This window comes from Seriola lalandi, unplaced genomic scaffold (assembly GCF_002814215.2).
Source record: "Seriola lalandi dorsalis isolate HSWRI2012SDOR001 ecotype SW California unplaced genomic scaffold, Sedor1 jcf7180002054765, whole genome shotgun sequence".
Taxonomy (NCBI): Eukaryota; Metazoa; Chordata; class Actinopteri; order Carangiformes; family Carangidae; genus Seriola; species Seriola lalandi.
In genome coordinates this window covers 7011-13785 of record NW_019525318.1, presented here as the reverse complement: position 1 = coordinate 13785, position 6775 = coordinate 7011, and positions in this window count along the sequence as shown.

Sequence of the window (6775 nt, the reverse complement as noted above, 5' to 3'; positions counted from 1 at the left end):
ACATGTTTGGATTTTTTTTTTTTTTTTTTTATGTACAGCATCTACCTTGTACAGTGATAAGACACCTCTCTGTAGCCTCATGAAAACTCAGTGTTGAGCCCGAAACACTGACCGAGTGTTGCTTGTCGTGGCTGACATGGCAGTCAAACTACCTAGAAAACCTTGAAATGTATTCACTTGGTAAATTGCAGTAAGAATCACTGGCTGCTTTTTGGTAGATTGTGGATCCCAAGTGGGAGATTCAAAGCCGAGTCATACTCCGGAGGTCACCTTATTACCTCGGATCGCAACTCCCTCTTCTGTGCCTCTCCTGTGACCTAGTGAAGAAGTCCCCAAAACCATGTTTCCAAAAAGCCATCAAGGTCAAAAATAACTAGTGAAGCACATTGTTTTTACAGTTTTTTTTTCTCCTCCTCCTGCAATCTGTCCTGTGCAAATTGTGATTTGACATCGAAATTTTCACTCTGTTGCAGATTAGGGGAATTACCCAGGGCTGAGTGGCATTGGGTGTATTTGAGCTAATGTAGGCTTGTTAGACTTTTATGGCTCAGGTTTGAAATACATTTTGGTTGTATCTTGCATAGTGATTAACATTTTTCACCCATAAGGTATTGAAAGGATGGAAATCATGCTAATATTTGTTGAACTGTGTTTTTGACATGTCAGGATAGTTAGTTTTACTGGGTGGTGACTTCAACTAAACAACATATGCTATATGGTTGTATTACAGATAGAGTTAGCTAGTTTCGTATGCTTACCTGATAAAGCATTCATTGCTCATCTGACCTTTAGTTAGTGTCTGTTGTGTGGTTATATGTAAGATACTCCATAGACGTGCCTGCTTGTCCTCTTCTCGCAGATTCAGAATTGTACAGATGAGTGTGAGTGATTTCAAACTTGGGTGACATTTAACCTGTAGTGAGCCTGATAGATCTAACTGTACAGAAATCAAAAATGTGGTCCAGCCCCTTTCGAGATATTGGATTTTCTCCAAAAAACATGATTTAAAACCACAGCTCTGCTCCCAAAGTGATCACCACATTTGAATGCAGATTTAGAACAGTGATACTTCCTCAGTTTCTTTTTAATTTCCAGTATTTATCAGAAGAGTTTGACTGGTTAAAGTTATAGGGTAATAATTTCTTTCATCCATCCGGGGGAAGTTTTGGACGTTAGCTTCTGGCAGGATGCAGCCATTTCAACTGTTGCCGGGCTGACTTTTTTTTTTTTTTCTTTTCTTTTTTTTTTTTTTTTTTGGTGACATTTAAAATGTTTCAAGGCAGTATAAAGCTATGTGAATGTTTAACGTGCTGAGAGTGTTTGTGGTGAGGTTTAGGATCCACATCCATTCAAACAGAACAAACCGTTTAAGGCTGTATGCAGATTCACAGTTTCACAATTGGCTCATACTTTCTGTCTAAGCTGCCTATCAATGTGTATTTATTCTTTCAAGAAACCTTTTTTTGTTTTTAATCTTGATCATTAAGTGCCACTGTTGTAAGTTATGGTTCAGTTTAAATATCACACTGATGAGAACTTGAAATTTGAGTTTTTTGTTTTAAGAAATTCAGATTGGAATTCTTATTTTACTTTACATTTGTGCAGTATTCTACTTGAGTGCTGAAAATACAGTATATCTGAGTTGAGAATTGTAATAAAATAGCACATTATTATGCAGTGGTGCAACAGGGAACTAATGATATTTTGTCTTTTTCAGAAACAAGATTCTTGTGTTGGAGTAAAATCATAGGTTTGGTTTTCAGCATTATTTGCATCTGCTGGGCAATAAATTGATGATATACTCAGCTGTGGCCTGGTGTTGCTCTCGTAAACATGACAACCATCTGATCTCTTCAGTGGCCTCCCTGGTTCTTGTTTTAATCCCTACACTTTTACTCAGTTTCAAGAAATAATTACTGTCTTTGTGTTTCAGGTTGTCTTTAACTCAAGAACTAAAGAAAATGTTCTCAAACCCGTGAATGAGTATGCTTCCCACTGCAACCTGAATTCTAAATTGATTTTGAAAACGCATGGAAAAACATGTTTATTGTACTTTTATTTAACTTCCTTTTGACTTTCTCCGCTCCACCTCTTCTGCTCTAAGACCACAGGCTTACAGATAACAATGTCTTAACTACCCACAGTTTTAAACAGTGACTGCAGATAACTAGATTTCACATGGTGAAATTGATGGGGCCTCATAATTCTAACTGCAGACCTGCAGAGAAAGTCCAGTATAGAGCCATAGTCCTACAACCTTACTTACACACTCCCCCACACCCCGCCAGATACAATAAGGATGAAGGGCCTGAGTTTACTGAATGGACTGGTCTATCATTAATCCATAGACAGGACATCCAGGGCCCATTCTCCATTTTATCAGCACAGCTGCAGAGAGCCAGCAGCCTGATCCTGTAATATCACCTCCCCTGTGTGTTGACTGTCTCCTCGTGCACTTGCATGCTTCTGGTGTGGAGGCGAGGCTCGCTTTGGTGCACACCTCCCATTCTGTCTTGTGCTTGTGTGGATTTGTGCCCTGTGCTGGCCTACTGCTGCCATCAGGGGATTTAGCAGGCACATACAGCATGGAAAAAGGCAGATTTTTTATAAAAACTCTGTATTTGGTACCTAGTGTGTGATACTTGAGGGTTAAAAGTAAAAAGGTTTATTTTTTGTTTTAAAAAGTCCATCCTTGGTCTTATTTTTATCACCCTCTTTGCCCTCCTCTTGTTTTTTTCTTTGCATTGTGAAGTGGGCATGCTTGTCAAAAAGACAAATGCTCTCTATTAATAGGCTTATAACCTCATAAATAGTTGTGTATAAAATAAACTGTTATAACTTCTTTTTTAATAAAACATTCAATGTGTATAAATGGTCTGTCTGAGACTGATGACTCATCTATTTGAAGCCAAACCCTGTGTACTTTACTGTATGGTCTGTTCTTAAATGTTGTTGAAATATGAATGATATTAGAATCACACTGCAGAAATTTAACATGGAGTTTCACATGTATCCTTTGGGTTCCTTATCTTATCATTTCCCCTCATTTTGGTGTGGCAAATTTTCCATCACAGTCAGAGCTGGTTGCCAAGAGCAAGAGCAGTGAAATAAATGATTAGCAAGTCTTGAGGGATGCATACAAAGACACTGCACTCTTTAAAATCTGTAAACACATTGTTGCTCATGCTGGGTCAAAGGTGTTTTGAGTGGTTCATTCGCACCAGTTGGTTGGGTTACTTTGACCAAGCTGCTTGTTCATTCAGTTGGCCATTAGTTATAATGTATGGATAAAATGTCATATTTTCAATAACATCAAACTATGGCCACCACAAATTTAATGTTTAGATAAAATAAAATCTCATTACCTTTTCAGTAACTTTAGCTGCTAAATTTAAAATTGATATGAAATGAAATTGTGACAATTACTTTACCTGCCAGTGTTTTCAGTTCACTAGTAAAATAAAATGAAAAAAATTACAGCGTTATGATTCAAAAGTGAATGTGAAAGATTGTCAATAACCTTACCTGTTAAATTGGCCATTAATTCTAATATTTAGTTAAAATATAATATTTTCAACATCATTAGCTGCTGATATGTCCAACCACACACAATTAAAATTAGACAAATCATTAACATTAGCTGGTAATTTGGTGATCAACAATCGAATACTAAGATTTGAGAAAGTCAAAGTTACATTAGCTTGAAATTTCCTTTCAAAATGAAAACTATTCAATAGCTTTAGCTGCTTCATTTGGCTTACACTGATTCAAGGTTGAGGTAAAATGAAAAGGTGACAGTAACATTAGCTGATAACTTTGGCCACCATATTACTCAGATATGGCCATCACAAATATAACGAAAAATGAAAATGAAACAGTAAAAGTTATGCAAGAAATAAAATGTCAAATTTACATCAGCAGCTAGGTTTTGACATTAAACGTCTATTTTCCTGTTAAAATGAAGAATAATTCAATAGCTTCAGCTTCTAACTTATGACAAAGTTAAAGTCAGGGTAAATCAGTTGCATTAGGCGTTACATGTCGACCATAACACTCATAACTGCACAGACATCCTTCTCTCAGCTCACAAAAACTGCTTATATAGTCCCTTTCTCTACTGAACAATTAACCTGGGCAGAACCAAACTTCTTGCAGGGGTTCTGACTTTATCTCACTCAAAACGATTAATTGACTAAAAGTTAATTTTATCAGTAAACGTCAACAGTCCAATAATATTTTTATTGTAATTTTGTTACAAACAGTATAATTACTTCAAATCAGACAAATACTTATTACAAGGTAGGCTATATTAAACTTATGATCACTCCAACAGTCATGGTATAACCCCTCACATGTGTGATGACATCAGCAAGAGCATAAAACAGGGGAGTGTTTGGCTGCCGCCCCCTAAACTAACCCAACTCCTGGAATGCATGGTAAGTGTGAAGGATCAAATACACACATTAAACCAATTAAGTATAGTAAAACTACATCTATTTGACAAAAAATAGTGGTTGTAAGTGTAACAAAACACAATGCTAACCATAAAAAAAACAAAAGTGCTTCCAGTGTTTAGGATTAAGGTGGAAATCTGGTTAAATAAAACATGAGATTTGTGTTCTCAAAGTTTCTGTACACACAAACACAAGGGCAAGTGCCATTAACTGCTAGCTAACTCTCCCTAGCCTCTGAGTATTAAATGGCTAGAATAAGCTTTACATATTACAAGGCTAGCATTAAGTTTATTAAACAGTGACAGTAGCTGCTAAATTCATAAGTTTAGTGATAAAATATCATGTCAGTAGCCTTATCTGCTAACTTATAGAAAACAAGGCTAGCATGAAGCTAAGAAGTGCAGTGTCACTAACATAATTATAAGGCTAGCACTAGCTGCTGAAGTGCAGAAATTTGGACATGAGGCTAGCATAAGCTGCTAACTGTTGGACCTTACAATGACAAAGATAGCTATAGCTTTAGCTCCTCCTAACCTCTGAATATTCCAAGGCTAGCTTTAGCTACTAACTCGTGGTCAAAGGCTAGCACTAAGTTACATTACACAGTGCCAGATACATTAGCTGTAATCTTGGTCTTCATAAATTTAATGGTAAGATAAAATTGAAAAACGTCAATAACATTAGCTACTAACTTATTGAATACAAAGCTAGCATGAAGCTAAGTACTGCAGTGCCACTAACAGTAGTCAGACATTTTAAGGCTAGCATTACATTCTGATGATATGACTGAAGTTAATGATGGCTAAATTTGGTCTGGTGGTTTATCTACAGCCCTTCTAATTATCACCAAAGATGTTCATCATATCCTGTGTATTCATATAGGAGCCACATTCAATAGACTGTGAGAATTTTTTTTGCATTTTGCATTTTGATATTTAAACTTGATAACTTAAATACACAAGATCTAAATTGCAACACTAAGTGACTGATGTATAACGCGGGGATCAACATGGTTGAATATTTGCACAATGCAGAAACAAATCAACGGATCCTGCACATTTTGTGCCTCGGTGATGAGGTGCCAGGCCTTCACCATTATTTCAGGCCATACAAGTGAAGTAGACTCTTTGCTGGGGGCTGTAGACGTTTGTTTCAAATCTTTCCTCGTCTTTGACATCAATTACGCCAAGCAGTGCCACCCCGGCTGGGAGTGTCTGTATATTATGTACATTTGTATTTGTGCATAATCACTTGTGGCAGAAAAATTGTCAAATGTCATTAAACGCAAATTTACAGTGGCCACTTTTTGTAGAGAGTGTTTGCATGATTATTGGAAATTATAAAGTACACAACAATAATTGTTGTATAATATATTGTTGCTATTGTTGTTAATTATAAAAATATCAAGGCAATGAGACAGGAAATAACCCAGTGTATGGGTAATATGTAACCCAGCAACAGATAATTTCACTCAAGGTTGGGTCAAAAGAATAATCAAGCATTTTGATTTCAGTTGAATAACCCAGGACTTAGGTCAAACAAACACAATTTGAATTCTGATTATTCAATTCTGGTAGATTGGTCCACACACTGAATCTAGATAAAAACATGTTGGCTCCTTAAAAAAAATCCTGTACTAACAGCACTTCCACAAGGTGTCAGTATGGCACTACACTCCTGTCATTTCTCCCCACCAGTCCTGTACAATATGGGCTACTGTCTGCCATGATCCCTGTGAGTGGAGTGCTGTGAAACTTGAGAATGAGACTGGTTACCCCAGTCCTTCCATGCTGAAATAGTGGTGATGAATGACTGCAGTCATCCAAAAACACAGACTGACAACTAACTTCCTTTACTTTTCCTTGAGTTACTTGAATGACTACAGAATCAGTCTCTCCCTGTCACATTCAGTGAGTGGTGCCTTAGTCCTTCAAAGTGTTGGTTGGGTTTGTATACAGCATTGCATAAGTCTTGTATACTACAGTGATGTGTGCCAAATCTGCTAAACATCTGAGCTATACTGGCAGGTTTTATTTTGGAGGGGACATTGGACTGTGTGAGATTAACCTTGCTGTGAGGGCAGCTTCCACATGTAATGATGGCTGCAGTTTCCCAAACAGACCAGATGAGGGCACTGCCTTGTCCAATCTCCTCTATCCTGAGCTGAAAACCCCCCTCTGTATAATCACAGCAGGGGAAAATAAATGCTGTGACATAAGGCTGTTTAATCCTCTCTCCTCTGAAAAATGTATTCTGTCACGCAGCAATCTGCTCTCTCTTCCTGCCTGTCTTTATTTCTGTAGCAGTGCTGAGACATGAAA